Raw genomic sequence first — 16471 nt, forward strand, 5'->3', positions numbered from 1 at the left:
TATTTTAGCTATAAATTATTTTAGCCTCGATAGATTTGATCAATGGGTGGGTGGTCGGCTGGTTTGGGCTTGATTGAATTATTTAGACCTTCATATCGGTGTGTTTGTCTCGTTTCGTGTTGTTCAAAGCTGATGCTTATCTCTAGATGATCCATGATTTGACACATTACCCCTTGGATCTTGCGATATCTTTCGTTTTTGGTAAGAAAAGAAAAAGAAAAATCATGATGGAACTCGTGAATATGACTTCTGGCTTGTGCTATTGTTCTATATGCAGCTTTTACTTAGACGCACAAAGGTGTCCATGGACTTCCTTACACTTTTGGGCTTCAGCTCGCTATAGTGAATGCTTACTCATGTTAGGAGTATTCGCGATCCTATGTGATAAGTTAGTATAAATGTGGAATCAATAGCCAAACTACTAGCCTTTTGCAATAGAAAGGAAGTGAAAAAATTTTTGTCATGAAAGATGAGTTCATTAAGACTTTTTCCAAAGTGTCCAAATAGCATATATCAATGAGAATATTCCAAGGTATTTTGTGGGTTGACCTATCGTCAATACAAATGCTAGTAGTTATCCAATCTGTAGCAATGGAATTAAAGAAATCGATGATATGTGGTGGATGAATAACTGATGAAGCAATTTGTCGGTGTGCAAAATGTGGATAGTAATTTGGACACCATCACGAATAGAGTCAATTGGCAGAAATCTTAATGTTAACAGTTGAAATAATTCTCTATTGATGGGATACAGTTACGAGCCCATCATCTGAGGAAGCACTTAATTTAGTCCATGAAATGAGGATGCAATTCAAGCATTGCATTTCTGGAAACAACAGACGTATCAAGTTTTCCAAAGAAGACAACCAGTTAGGTTTGTCTATCCAGAAGTAGCATGACATCCTCCGATAAGACGAAAGAAATTGTTTCAAGGTGCCAATTCCCATTCTTGTCCCAAACATCTTTCATGATTAGCACTTCTTCATTGTGGCGCGCCTCTGATAAGATTGTGTAGACACATAAATTTTGGTGACTTGTTTCATCATTCATTAATTGTATAAAAATTTAAGGATTAATTTTAACCTGTAAACAAAAATATTTTTCATTAAATTGCATAACATATAGGTGTTAGGAGCATTTGCATTAATTAAAAAAAAAAAAAAAAACCAAAAGAAAGCTAGACCGGGCCGGCCCAGCCTCTTTCCTTTTATTTTCTCTTTTTCTAACCTGGGCCGGTCCCTCCTCTTTTCTTTCCCCGGTCCGTATCTCTTCCTCCTTCCCCTTCGCGTCGCTCACCCTCTCTACAACAGTACAGCCAAGACAGAGCAGGAACAGAGCAAATCGCGCGGCGCGATTGCTGGGTGGGGCCAGGCCGGCAAGGCAGCCGGCGGTGGCAGAGGCCATGCGCACCCGCCGGCGCCTTCAAAAGGAGAGGGGGAGAGAGAGGCTGGAGGAGGGATTTTCGGGAGGGACCACAGGGTTCGACAACGAGAGAGAGACCAGGAGAGAAATCGGCAGTGGGAGCGAGAAACAAAGAGCCAGTGAGGCCAAGAGTGAGAGGCTTCCTATAGTAGCCATCGCGCCTGGACGGCGGCCGACGACCCTCGCCGACGCGTCCCTTTCACGCTCTTTGTTTAGAAAAAATAGGGAGCACCGCCGATCCCTTTTTCTCTGCCCTGTTTTGGCCCGTTTCGGACTCGCAGGACTGGGATTCATCGTGGTTCGGCTCACGCGAGTTCGGGTCCCGCCGGATTGTACCCGGCCCTTTTTAGTCTTGGCTTGATGATTGTTGTGAACCCGAATGCAAATCCGAGTCCCGAATGAGTTGGCGTTCTCGCTTTAGTCAATGCACCCACATGTTTGATGAAATGCCTGAACCAGATTCACATTGTCTTCTTTGATTCTCGTTCTGTCCTTAGCGTATGTTGGTCATTAGACATGGCTTTGTGAATTTTCACGCTGTTTTGTTAGTTTCTTTGTGTGGCCGTTGCTTTGTGGGTGCTCGTTTTTAGGACAGGGGCAAGTCTTCACAGTTGTCTTCTTTGGTTGTTATGGCTGAAAGAGAGGGTGAGTGGTGTGGGTTTACTGGCCCACGAGGGAGGCGTAGCGATTGGTTATTGGTGTGGGTCTTGCGCTGAACATGGGCATTTCAGTGAGTAGAGACTTTCGAGGCGGTGCCGTGAGTATGGTGGCAGTGTTTTTCCGGTGACTGGAACTAGCCTGTGATGGAGGTCCGGCGGTGGATGTAGGCTGATTCATCGTGAAGCGTGGCGGTCGTGTTCTATGGTTTCGGTTTTGACCTTTGATTGATATTTCTTTTAAACTTTCGCGTGCCCTGATTTGTCTTGGTAGAACGTGATGGATAAGGGGTGGAGGAAGAGACGGCAAGGGGGCTCAGGCCAAGTTTTGTTGGGTTTGGGCTCAAAATAATATTCAAAATTTTTTAAAAAAATTCAAAACAATTTATTTCTTCTAAAAATTAAGAAAAGGCTTAAAATTATTTTTGAGTATTTTTTCTCTTAAAATGTGTGAAAATCCAAAAAAATTTTGTGTTAAAAATTGAATAAACTCTTAGGGCTTTACGATAGAATTTGAATGTTCTTAGAGACAAATGTTAAGTTGTTGTTTGCACATTTCTATTTCGATTATCACTTAATTGTGTATTTTTGACATGTTGATTGTGGTTTCCCTTCGATGTGGTTTGGAATGGCATTTTTCTTATTATTTAGTGTTAGATTCTTGCTTTTCTTCGCAATTTATTTAATACTTTCTTGGTTGCTGATTATTTCAATGATTGTGCACTCATATGATTACCTTATATGTTAGTGGATAAGTTTAAAATTAATTTAGACTACCTGAAAATTAAATAAGATTAAATACTGCAAGGGTACTAGTTGATTAATTAATGTAATTGTCGGGAAACAAATTCCCCCAAAAAAAAAAAAAAAAAAAAAAATCACATACTCAAATATCGAAAAAAAAAAACGAAAACACGAAAACGTGCTCGGAAACATGTAACACCGATCAAAGACATATCACGGAGTCGGACATACTTTAATTGCCACATATTAAGTACCGTCGCAGTTTTGAGGAATTCTTTGAAGCCCTAGTTTCATTCGTCGAAAAAGGAGCGTATTGTTTCTAAAGGGGAAAAGTGAAGAACATAATCACTTTCTGAAAAACGTAACAGTTCAAATATACCCCTTTATATATATATGCACTCTTTTGGGTTGGGTTTTGGCCCAACATGGGTAGACGGACTTAAGTTGGCCCATCTAATATAAAAAAAAAAAAAATCATCATCTCCCACTCATATGTGGTGGGTCGAATAAAACTTGCTTTACCTCTCTGCAACATTCATATTGGTAAATAATTCATGCGATTAGCATACTCTCGTTGCCATACATTTGTTAGAAATATATAGCAGCTCCTAATAAACATTACATTTTTTAGTAGATTCAATATGCAGTACCTAGATTAATCGATCACATTTATATCTTTCTTGATTTCTTTTTAACAATGATATATTATATTTACAATTATGATTATCCCAAAAATAATCATAATTAGTCGACTAGTGAATACAAAACTAGAATGTGATTTTTCAAATTCAATCCTCCTCTTTCCTTAAAATTCTCAATTTCAATTCAACTTACTTTTCTAAAAATGTCCTATTAGATCGAATCAATTTATGATCATTGGCAACATTCTTAGATAGCAAATACTAAATAGAAATCTCAAGAATAAATAAAAGTAATGATGGCACTTAATTGAGGAACTCTTTTCCTCAAGAATCTTACACAGCATAAAAGTTGATATTTAAACTTTTGCTACTTTTGTTGGTCATTTCATGCATACGTAGTATGAAATACGTATTACGGTATTAACTCCTTTCTATACCTTCAATACCGTACAAATGATAGTTCGGATATACTTAATATCTAACTTGAGTTCACGAATATACTCCTTTATGAAATTCATCAGAACTCACATTTGACATCTAAAACAGATAAAGTAAAATATGTTGGTTATTTTACTTTCGGACATAGTAAATATTATGTCCTCATCTTAACACTCAGTTAAGGTGACATGTATATCTTAAGCTTGAACTCTCGATTATCACCTATATAATAAGCTTAAAAACCGTCTTATCTCTATTTATCACATAGTAAATAGAGGCGATTATCCGTGTGAGTGGGCTAATCTTTTATTTGTCCGACATATTTTCTTAATTTTATATAATGCACTAAACATTAAGATACATAAATGTCAAATAAAGACTCATAGGCAGTCCTAGAGATTTTACATGGCCACAAAACACATCTCTATATATTGGCTTCGTCATAGGATTTGCTACCATTTTATATATAGATATGTACTATAAGTTAACATCTTTTTTTTTTTTTTAGTGACCCGGGAACCTTTTTAGTGACCCGGGAACCACTGTACAGCCGGCAGCCGGCGGCATAAACTCAGGGCGAACTAAGCCACCACCACAGGCCTAGCCGCGGGTGAGTCGCGCAATGGGGACGCAGGGTTTCGAACCCCTCCCCCCCGGATGGGGAGTAAAGTTCTAGCCATCGCGGCCATCACAGGCGGTGGTAGTTCACATCTTTTTGTGCAACCATATATTTGGTAAAATTATACTTGGTATTTATATGTTTGGTTTTATCATGATATGATGGATCTTCGGTGTACACTATTGCTGCTTAGCTATCACAGTTAACTAATAATGAATTTGCAGCATTCTTAATAATACCTAAATGATCCAAAAATTTCTTAAGCCAAACACCTTTTTGTATTGCTACTGATAATGTCACGAACTCAGCTTCCATAGTGGATAAGGCTATACACATTTGTTTCTTACTACTCCAAGATATGACGCCATTATTTAGTAAGAAAACAAATCTAGAGGTAGATTTCCTTTCATCTAAATTTCCTCTCCAATCAGTATCTAAATAGCCTTCAAGTTGTAGATCATTTCCTTAGTAACTCAATGTATAATCGGCAGTTCCTTTCAAATACCTTAATATTCTTTTGACGGCTTTCTAATGTGCTTGGCCTGGATTGGATTGGTATCTATTCACCATTTCAACTATAAAATATATGTCAGGTCTTCATGTGTTCTTCATGTTGACTAGCGCCGATGACCATACATTTTTTCGGTGCTTACTGATTCGGATAAAACTGAAGATGAAGTGATCCAGGACCTTACGGGCAAAATCTCAGCCAAACTGAATCGCTCGATGTGAACATTGCTCCCATCTAGTTGGGTTCAACACCATATGAAGTGCCTTTGTGTTGGAACCAAAAGAATGATAATAAACTATGGAAACTTGGAATGAGAACACTAGAAATCGGAGGGAGAACTTTTTATTGGGAATGCTTTCTTTTCTTTGTCTATGACTTGACTTACAACTCACAACTTCATCCCTTTATATAAAAATTGAAGTTTACAAACGTCAATTATATTTATGATATAACAATTGTTGACACCTAAATTTTGATTAAATTATGAAAAATTAGGAATCAATTTGGCCTTAATAAAAATGATTTGCGCATCACCTATGTGTTAATATTGTTTGTATCTATTAAGTTTTAGCTTCTATATTATTTTCCCTAATTTTACAGCATCTTGGATAAATATAAGGGATAAGTGCTTTTAAGTCCTAAAAATTGTCACGAAAATGCAATTGAGTCCTAAAATTTGCAAAAAGTACAATCAAGTCCTAAAACTTGTCAAATTATTTCAATTGAGTCCTAAAGTTAACACCGTTAGCCCTTTTAACGGAAAATGCTGACATGGCGCGACGTGGCCTTTTAAATAATTTTTATTTTTTCAAATGGCTTTTTAAATTATTTTTATTCAATTTTTTAAATAGATTTAAAAACTAAAAAGAAAAGAATTTTTTTTAAAAAAAAAAATTGAAAGAAAAAAAGAAGAAGATAAAGCAGCTCCTCCCACTGCGCTGCCAATCGCCGGAATGTCGCCGGCCTTGGGCATGGGTGGCCAGCCCTCACTCGGCCCCAAGCGAGGGCCGGCGACCCTCGCCAAGCTCGAGCGAGGGTGTTCAGATTTGGGCATGCTAGCGACTGTCGCCTGCCCTAGGCAACGTCTCGTCGGCCCTCGCTCAAGGTCGGTGAGGCTTGCCATCATTCTTTGATTTAAAGAATCATCCCATCTCAATTGAAAACGTAAATACCTTTTTAGGAAAAATCAAGCTCTACTTCCGTGTTGCTCTTATATTCTTTTTTCTTTCTACGTTTTTTTTCATATCGGAGCTTGCATAATCTTCTCCAATATCTTTTTCTTGGTTTGACAAAAGTGATCCAAGATTCGCTTGATTTTGTGCATTAGCATGACCTCCATGGTAACCACGCCTAATAAAACGATCTTCGTTTTTACTTGGTATATGGATAGGCCAACTATTAGCATCGTAATACTTCATTCAAAAGATTGTCGATAATAGGAACAAAGGTATAAACGAGCTGACTAAATCCAACAAAGAAGGCTTCCATAGACATACTTGGGCAATTTTTAGGGTATAAATTCAATCTTAAGGACTATCCCCAGTTATACATCTTTCATGGATAAAAACAAAGCCCGGTTCACTCTCATCTTTAATAATTGCATAAGCATGCGGGTTCCCTTGCAATTTGAGTTGCAGTTCCAAGCATTTCTAGGGCTAACTAGGTCTCTTTTTCCCTGATGGGGATATGCATATATAGGGAAAGAGTAAAGATCTATCATGTGATCAAGCCTTACCTTAAAGCTAGTTAGAGATTTATCTCTAATATGAATCTATATCCTATTGTAAGCCAAGTTCTATTCCAGCCATTTCCTTTTACCTTCAATGGCCAGCCAGTTCGAGTGTAGTTCCAGTACCACTAGAGAATATGCCAGTACCAGTGCCAGTCTCAATGGGGAGGGCTAGTTTCATTAACTCAAGAACTTAGTCGATTCAAAGAGTTCTAGATCCACTCATCTCTTACCTTTTCCCGAAGCCTAATTTCCTAACTCAAGGAGGAATGCCTAACTCGGAAACTTAAAAGTGAGATCTTCTCTAAGGTTCTCAAACTTCCTTTCTAAGAAGAGAAAGAAGTCAACAACTAAGGAATGAAGTGCTCGACCAAGGGGATAGCTCCGAGGGAATGGGGGAATTGCTTGGGTGAGCCTTGCTAGCCCCGAGCGAGGGCCGATGAGGTGTCGCCCAGGGCGGGCGACGGTCGCCGGCCGCCACGAGGGCCGACGATGACTCACCTAGGCCAGGTAATGGTCGCCGACCCCCCGTGAGGGCCAGTGTGCCTAGATCTAGGCACCTCGCCCAAGCTTGGCCAGGGTCGCCGGCCCGCCTGAGGCCCACAAGGCCTCGCTTGGGGCCGGCGAGGGCCGGCGATCGTTGCCGGCCTCCGGCGAGGTTGCCATTTTTTTTTTTTTTTTGAGTTGTTTTCTTTTTTAAATAAATTTTCACTCTTCTTTTTAACTTTTAAATCTAATTTAAATAAAAATTTTAAAAAGCTACATGGAAAATAAAAATTAATTTTAAATGCCATGTCAGCATTTTCCATTAAAAAGTCGACAAAGTGTTAATTTTAGGACTCGATTGAAATAATTTGACAAGTTTTAGGACTCAATTGCATTTTCATAACAAGTTTTAGGACTTTTGCGACACTTATCCCTAAATATAAAAATTATTTTTAAGAAAAGAGAGAAGGGAGATCCACCCTGCCACAGGCGCGTTGGTTCGCGCGCACGCCCCCTCCCCGCTAGGGCAGGGTTCGATTCCCCAGCGTGTTCGTTTGTGCGATTGACGTGGGGCACCATGGGAGGTGGGTCCCTCGCGCTAGTGCCCCTGTGGTTTACGCTAAGCGCTGTCGGTTGTGAAGCGGTTCCCCGGTCATCAAAAAAAGAAAAAAAAAGTGAGAAGGGAGCCTACGAGGACTGGGCTTTCTTCCAGCCCCCTCTCTTTTTTCCCCACCAAGCGTGGGCCTAGGGCCCATCTCGCCCAACACATTTCTTTTGGCCTAGTCCCTTTCTCTTCTCTTCTTCCTCACGCCATCAAGGACGAGCGTGACTGAAGACACACAAAGTGGAGAAGACGGGAGCTGCAACACGGGTAGGGGGGCCAGACCGGCGACGCGATGGCGAGCAACCCGTCGGGCGCCCGGAGTCAATCCAGAACCCGCCCACCCCATGTGTGACGTGATGGGTCTATAAAGAGGAGGCTTCGGAGGGGGGAGTAGAAGGGGGTGACCAAAGGAAAGGAGGCTGAGGAGGGAGAGAAAGCAGAGAGCGACTGAGCCCTCGACGACCACCGTGCCTTCACTGGAGTCGATATATTGGTAGATTAGGTTTATAATAAAGGGTATAATTGCCATTGTATTGTTTTAGCCCTAAACCCTATGTATATATTGTAAATTAATTTATCAATTAAAGTAATGTTCGCTCAATATCTACATGGTATCAAAGCAGTGATCCTTGGAGCCCGTCCCTCATGTCCAAAGTCACCACGATCTCTCTCTCTAGCCTTCTCACTCGCGATCATCTGCTATTGATGCTACGGGGAAGAAGCCGTGACATTGATGCTTCCCTTTGCTGGAGAGGCTCCGATCGAGCGCTAGGGTTTCTTTTAGTCGCTAGCCCCCGACTCCTCCAGATTCGTAGAGCGCAGATCTCAAACTTGCCCTGATTATTTGAAATCAAATATCATCTGCCATGGTCATTGTATTTTTCTTCCCCTCCATTTTTTGCAGGCCTCTTGTGATTTTTTGCTTTCCAAAGAAGCGTCTCTTGTGCTTCTTTAATACTCATTACATGTGACCCCAAAATTTAAGTCAAGGTATACTCTGCTGGGTTCTTGAGGAAAATTAGTGGGGTTTGGCCAGTAATTTCAAAATTTTTGACTCGCGTGCCAATCGAGACTCTAAGTGACGTTTTTCTTGCCCACTGCATTCCCAATCGTCCCGCAATCTATTATGATTTTCTGGTGAATGCTTGGGAGATCTCTTTCGATTCAACCATATTGCTTTTCTCTTTCGACTTCAAGTCACCATGACGACTGAGCTTCAAAGCTCTTTAGCCACAGTTCCTGCACATGAGCGGCCGGATAGCCCTTATTTTATGCATCATTTTGATAAACCTGGAGCTAATCTCGTCGGCATTGTCCTTACGGGTGACAATTACAACAATTGGTCCCATGCCATGGAAATTGCCCTTTCTGCCAAGAATAAGATGGTGTTTGTTACAGGAGAATTAAAAAAACCAGCCACAACTGATCCTGCCTATGTGTCCTGGATTCGTGTGAACAATATGATCCTATCCTAGATTCTTAATTTCATCCATCCAAATTTAGTGCCAATAGTTCTGTACTCATAGTCAATTGTAGATGTTTGGGCTGATCTCCGCAGATGCTTTTCGCCATTGAATGGTCCTAGGGTTTTTCATCTCGAGCAAAATATATGCACCCTTGCTCAATCTGATGATACCGTGACCAAATACTATAACAACTTGCGAAGCTGCTAGGATGAATTGAATAATTTGGATCCGTTACCACAATGCTCTTGTTCCATGTGTTCTATCATCACCACACAATAAGAGAATCGGCACTTGTTTCAATTTCTCATGGGTCTCAATCTGAGGTACGCTAATGTTATCAGTCAGATTTTACTAATGAATCCATTATCTAGTGTTGCATGTGCATATGCACTAGTTCTTCAAGATGAGTCGTACCGCCATATCCAATCGGATTGTCAAGTGTTCGACCACACTAGCACTTTGCTTAGCACTCATGGCAACCATGCTCCGCAACCTTACACAAATTCTTCATCCCATGGATAGCCTAACTCTCTTGGCACTCCCGTTTCATTTACCAACCTCGCTAAATGAACAAACATGTCCCGTAGCTGAGAAAGATGTGCCCATTGTGGCATCATGGGACATACACGAGATGTGCGTTATCGACTTCATGGCTTCCCTCCCAACCACAAGCAGCGCCGTGGGCAATCATCTACCTCCTCCCAGCCCGCGAACAACAAGTCCAGCCATACTTCCGATGCAACACCTCCTACTTTCACAAATGATCAATATAAGCAATTAATGCACTTGCTACAAGAGGTAAACATTCTGAAAGCCAACCTCTCAAGTAATGTTCTCGGCTTATCTTCGAATTCATTTAATTCTGATACTTGGGTTATTGACACTGGCGCCACCAACAATATCACATTTAAACCTCATCACCTTACTGACTCGACACACTATCCCTCTCCACATCCCACGGTTGGGATTCCGAATGGTGTTGGTGTCCTTGTGACATCACATGGTTTAGCCCCCCTTATCCCAACTATCTCCCTTGATAATGTCCTTTGCACTCCCTCTTTCAAATACAACTTATTATCAATCTCTAAACTCACTCAAACTTTAAACTACTTAGTCACTTTTTTTTCCTAACCATTCTCTTTTTCAAGACCTCTTGACAAAGAAGATCATTGGTCGGGGCCATGAGCGTGGTGGTCTTTATTATTTGGAGATTCCTATCAAACCTGCCATTCTTTCTACTACCACCTCTTCACCTCATCTTTGGCACGCTTGCTTAGGACATCCATATGAGTCAGTTTTATCTATTTTGGGACAAACTTTATGTTTTAGTCCAATAAAACAATTAAGTCCATTTGATGCTTGTCATTTATCCAAGCAAACGCGTTTGTCTTTTGCATCTAGTACTATTACCACTTTACGTCATTTTGAACTTATTCATCTTGATATTTGGGGACCTTATTCTCATTTTATACATAAGACATGCTGTAATTTTTTATCTATTATTGATGACTATTCGCGATTTACTTGGATTTTTTTGCTTACTTTTAAGTCTGATGCAATTGATTCTTTGATTCACTTCTTTGCTTTTGTTGAAACTCAATTTCAAACCAAAGTCCAAAATGTTCAATCTGATAACGAGACTGAATTCCTTTCCTCTACAAGAGTTTTTTTTGTGCCCACGGTGTTCACCACCAGCGCAGTTGCCCTCACACTCCTCAACAAAATGGAGTTGTTGAGCATAAGCATTGTCACTTGCTCAATGTTACTCGTGCATTGCGTTTTCATTCTGGCATGCTTCTTCACTTTTGGGGGGATTGTGTCTTAACTACTACTCATCTCATTAATAGATTACCTAGTCCTCTCTTACACAATAAAACTCTGTATCACATTCTTTATGGCAAACCACCTTCCTATTCTCATCTTCGTGTCTTTGGCTTATTATGCTACGCTTCTACCGGCCATCTTTAGTCTGATAAATTTGGCCCCCGATCTCGTCGATGTGTTCTAATCGGTTATCCCACACACCACAAAAGGTTACCATCTTTATGACATTCAAGACCAAACAACTTTTACCAGTCGTGATGTCGTTTTCTATGAACAAAATTTTCCTTTTCATCAAACAATCAAACATACCACAACCAAACAGATCTCGGTAATTCCATTACCCATACCCGACCTTGGTGAAACATGCCCTCCTCTCTCTACCCTAGTACTTGCTTCGACCTCACCTCCTCTTGCACCCACGGCTGCACCATCACCCACTGAACCCAAAGCCGTGCCTTGACCATCTCGGCAACACTGTCGACCCAGCTATCTTCGAGACTGCCACTGCGCTATTGTGGCCTTTGATCAATTCTCTTTAGATTCTAAGATCACTGAATCAGGTACTCTTTATCCCTTATCCAACTATTTATCATACTGGCGTTTTTCACCCAATCACAGCATATTAATAGCCTCCATATCATCTGAACAAGAACTTGAAACTTATGACGTTGCGTGTCAATTTCCCAAGTGGCGAGAGGCGATATCTTTTGAGATACAAGCCCTTGAACAGAATGACACTTAAGAAATTGTTCATCTTCCTCTTGACAAACATCCCATTGGATGTAACCACCGTCCGCGGTGGCGCAGCTGGCTTCGGGCTCTCTCCCCCTCACGAAGGGGAGGAGTTCGAAACCCGAGGCGTTGCATTCGCGCGACTCACCCTCAGCTGGGTCTATGATGGTGGCTCAGTTTGCCCCAGGTTTACGCTGTCGGTTGCTGGCTGTGTGCGGTGGTTCCCGAGTCATAAAAAAAAAAAAAAAAAAACATCCCATTGGATGTAAATGAGTTTACCAAATCAAGTATAATTACGATGGAACCATTGAGCGCTACAAGACTTAGCTCGTTGCCAAGGGTTACACTCAAACAGAAGGAATTGATTATCATGACACATTTGTGCCTGTTGCTAAAATGGTAACTGTTCGCACTTTATTAGCGCTTGCTTCGATTCGTCATTGGCCTCTCTACCAATTAGATGTGAATAATGCTTTTTTGCATGGTGATATTGACGAAGAGGTCTACATGAGGTTTCCACCGGGTTTTCGTACTAAGGGGGAGAATTTAGTCTGTTGGCTAAAGAAATCACTCTATGGCTATAAACAAGCATCAATGCAATGGTTTGCTAAATTCTCTTCTACACTACTTGATGTTGATTTTCAACAGTCCAAAGTAGACTATTCACTTTTCACATTGGTTCGTGGCTCTCTCTTGACCATTATGTTGATGATTTGGTTATGAAGTTATGATTCAACTTCTCAAGCGATTTCTTGACACACAATTTCGCATTAAGGACTTCGGTACTCTCAAATACTTCTTGGGCATTGAAGTTTCTCGTTCCAAGTCTGGGCTTTTCTTGTCACAAAGGAAATACGCTCTTGATATTTTGTCTGCTGTTGGTTTTCTTGGAGGATGTCCTATTGATACTCCGATGGAACCTAATATACAATTTTCGGACTCCTCCTCAACTCTTAAGGATCCAAGTTCATATCGACAACTTATTGGTAGATTATTATATTTTACAGTAACTCATCCGGATTTACTTTTTGCAGTACAACATCTTAGTCAATTTATGCACTCTCCTAATAAAGACCATTGGAATGCCGCCCTTTGCATTGTACGGTATCTTAAGCATGATCCTGGCACTGGTTTGTTTTTCCCATCCAATTCTACTCTCCAACTTAATGATTATACAGATTCTGATTGGGCATCTTGTTCTACATCCCGACGATCTATTTCTGGCTACTGCATGTTTCTTGGTTCTTGTCCCATCTCATGGCATTCCAAGAAACAAACCACTGTTGCTGTTCCTCAGCAGAAGCTGAATACCGTGCTATGGCATCTGCCACCTGCGAAATCACATGGCTTCACATGCTTCTCTCAGATCTTCACATCAACACTACCATTGCTGATCTTTTTGTGATAATAAAGCAGCCATCCACATTGCCACTAATCCTGTCTTCCATGAACGCACCAAACACATCAAGATTGACTGTCACTTGGCTCGTGAAAAAATTCAAGATGGCACTTTGCGTACTCTTCATGTTCCTAGCCACTCCCAACTTGCGGACTTGTTCACCAAACCGGTCACACGTGATTTATTTTGTAATTTTAAAAACAAGTTGTTGACATGTTTACATGCACCAACTTGAGGGGGAGTATTGGTAGATTAGGTTTAAAATAAAGGGTATAATTGTCATTGATTGTTTTAGCTCTTAAACCCTATGTATATATTGTAAATTAGTTCATCAATGAAAGTAATGTTCGCTCTATCTCTACATGATAGCATACAGACGTTTCCCCATCTTCCCTTGCACTGAGCCTCAGTAGGTTTTGGCCTCAAGTTTTCGCCAGTTTTCGATTTGTTTGATTTTGGGTGTCAGATTCCCGAGGATCCTGGCTCAGAGACAAGCGAGGTAGACGAATGTAGCCAGATATATCAAGCTCATCCACCGTCTGATGCTACAAAGCCGGGTAGGGGATGTCACACTCCGATCCTTGAGCGCACGCCTATCCCTCTCTGGTCGATAAAATTTTGCGACTTCCCAGGACGAGTCGCCGACCCTTTTCTTTTTAGTGCACATGCGAAAGCGAAAATAAATTCCCTGACAGTAATAATCTCAGGATAGAAAAGCAGGACCATAAATTCACAAACAAACATGCTTTTATATTCACATTGAGTCATGTACAAAAGTCTATGGCCAAAAGACTATAAAAGATTAGCCTTCCAAAAAGAAGCGGTCCTAACCGACCTATACTTCAGATCACCTCCTCTCAGCTCCAGGTCCTCCACTCAAGATCCTGAAAATTTAAGCCCATGACAGGGTGTGATATAAATCTCAGCGAGTTCGCACGCTAAACCCCGATTATGAGGGAAATACGTCAAGAAGCGTCCTAATCATGCAATCATATGATCATAGAACCTTACCTTGGCCTCACATTCACACTGCAGATCAGTACAATTCATATACTGAATTAAACAATTCAATTCAAATCCGCCATCAATCAATCGATTCATTTGACTCCATGTCATCAATGTCATCCATAAATTCTTTCGATTCGAACACTACTCGCCTAAGCTGAAATAGATATACTCATATATCATTGCTCCCCAAAGTTGATGTCTAAAATTTGCTCACCAAAGCTGCTAGATCAAATAATGCTCACCGAAGCTGCTAGATGACATGTGCTCGCCAAAGCTGATATCTAAAGTGCTCACCGAAGCTGCTAAAGCATTAGTGCTTGCCATTGCTTACCGAAGCTGCTAGAGATTTATAATGGTATTAATGCTCCCCGAAGTTGTTATAGATCTATAGAGCTCACATAAGCTGATCAATGCTCACCTAAGCTGAAATGGTATTTAAAACCCATTCTCGGTGTCAACACTCGACACTTGATATTTTCTAATCAAAATACCTACATGTCACAATCATCACCCAATTCAACAATACAAAGCATTCAATTGTAGAAACTAAACACAAAGACTTGTGATCAACTTAAAAATTCTATCGAGCGGCCCTCCCAATATAATTTCCGGGAAATATTAATTAATTAATAATTATTAAAAATTAATTAAATAATCGCAATTAATTACCATAAATACTAACATAGGCCAAACTTACTAAATTAAATACCAATACGAACCCGGAAAATTCCCAAACCCTTCTAGATAAATAGTACAATTTATTTAGGCCTTAGCTAAACCATGCTAACCACCTAACATGCTTGATTAAATAATTAAATTTCTAATTTAATTTAACTAACCACCTAATTCCTAATTAAATAAATCTAAACACCCCTTAGACATCATTAGCCTACTAAGAAAAGTTTAGTGCAAAAACTCACCGGTTAATCAAGGAAACCTAGGTTCACCGCGACGACGGCGCAACGTCAGCCGAAACTTGAATTGCGGTGGCGTCAAAGAGATTCGGAACGGGCCTAAACTTGGCCCAACAAATCTCAGCCCAATCTGAGATTTGTTTTCAACTTGGGCTGTGCTTCAAATGGGCTTGCTAGGATTGGGCCTCAAAAACTAAGCTGCTGGGCCAAACAACAAAAGAACTGCTGGGCCCGAATTGCTGCTGAAGATGGGCCTCACTGAACTCACAAGCTGAAGAATTGCTGGACTGTTCGCTGGCTTTGTGGACTCAATTGAGATGGGCTGCTGTTGAAGAATTTGGGCCGAAGACACATGCTGGACTTAAAGACTTCAATTGGGCCGAGAACAGGCTGGAATTCGTTGGGTTGAACGCTGCAAACCGAAGCAAAATCGGAGGAGCTGGCGTCGTTGATGGCGTGGGAGGAAGCGGACGAAGAAGGATGGCGGAGGCGTTGGACGGCAGCTGCTTCGCTTGGTGGATCGTTGGAGACGCGTGGCTGCTGGCACGCGTGGAGGGGCAAGCCGTTTCGGTGGAGGCTTGGGGTCAACAGCGTCTTCAACTGTTGACTGAGGAGGAGCAATCCGTGGACATGTGGTGGTGAGAGCGGAGAAGAAACGGAAATGATGAAGCGGTGGAGCTGCAGGTTCGTTCAACAAAATAAAGGGGAATGAAAGTAGATGCTGGCCGTGAGAGAAAAATTCAGCAGAGAGAGAGAGATCGTGGGCGTGTGCTTGGGGAATTGTAGAGAAGATTGTAAGAGAGAAAGACTGTGGATGGGGGCAGCAGAAATGAAAGGAAATTGAGAGCTGAAGTAAAGAAAATGTGAAGGAAAATAAAAGTGAAAGACAAAAGCAGAGGGGGTCGACGATGAAGACGCACGAAGAAGGGGAATGGATGAGGCCAATTGGTCAAGGAAATGATTAAAATGTTATTAAAGTCCAAGCTTCATCCACTCAATTAAATGCATCGTCCTCCTAATTCTTTCTTAAGTTGGATTTTCCATTAAATCAAATTTTGATGCAAAATTTCCAGCCCTTTATCCAAAACCGAATTTCACTCAATTAAATTCAATTTCCTTACTCAATTTCCCAAATTGAGGTCCGATTTCAACGCAAAAATCCCGAACAATTTTATATAAATTCCCAACACTCAAAGCTCGCTTGGAAGTCCCAATTTCCATTGATTTAGCCCGTCTAAATTTCCACAACGTCCAAAACGATTTTCGTAAAAATTCCAG

The sequence above is a fragment of the Eucalyptus grandis genome, chromosome 8 (genome assembly GCF_016545825.1).
Source record: "Eucalyptus grandis isolate ANBG69807.140 chromosome 8, ASM1654582v1, whole genome shotgun sequence".
NCBI classification, from domain to species: domain Eukaryota; kingdom Viridiplantae; phylum Streptophyta; class Magnoliopsida; order Myrtales; family Myrtaceae; genus Eucalyptus; species Eucalyptus grandis.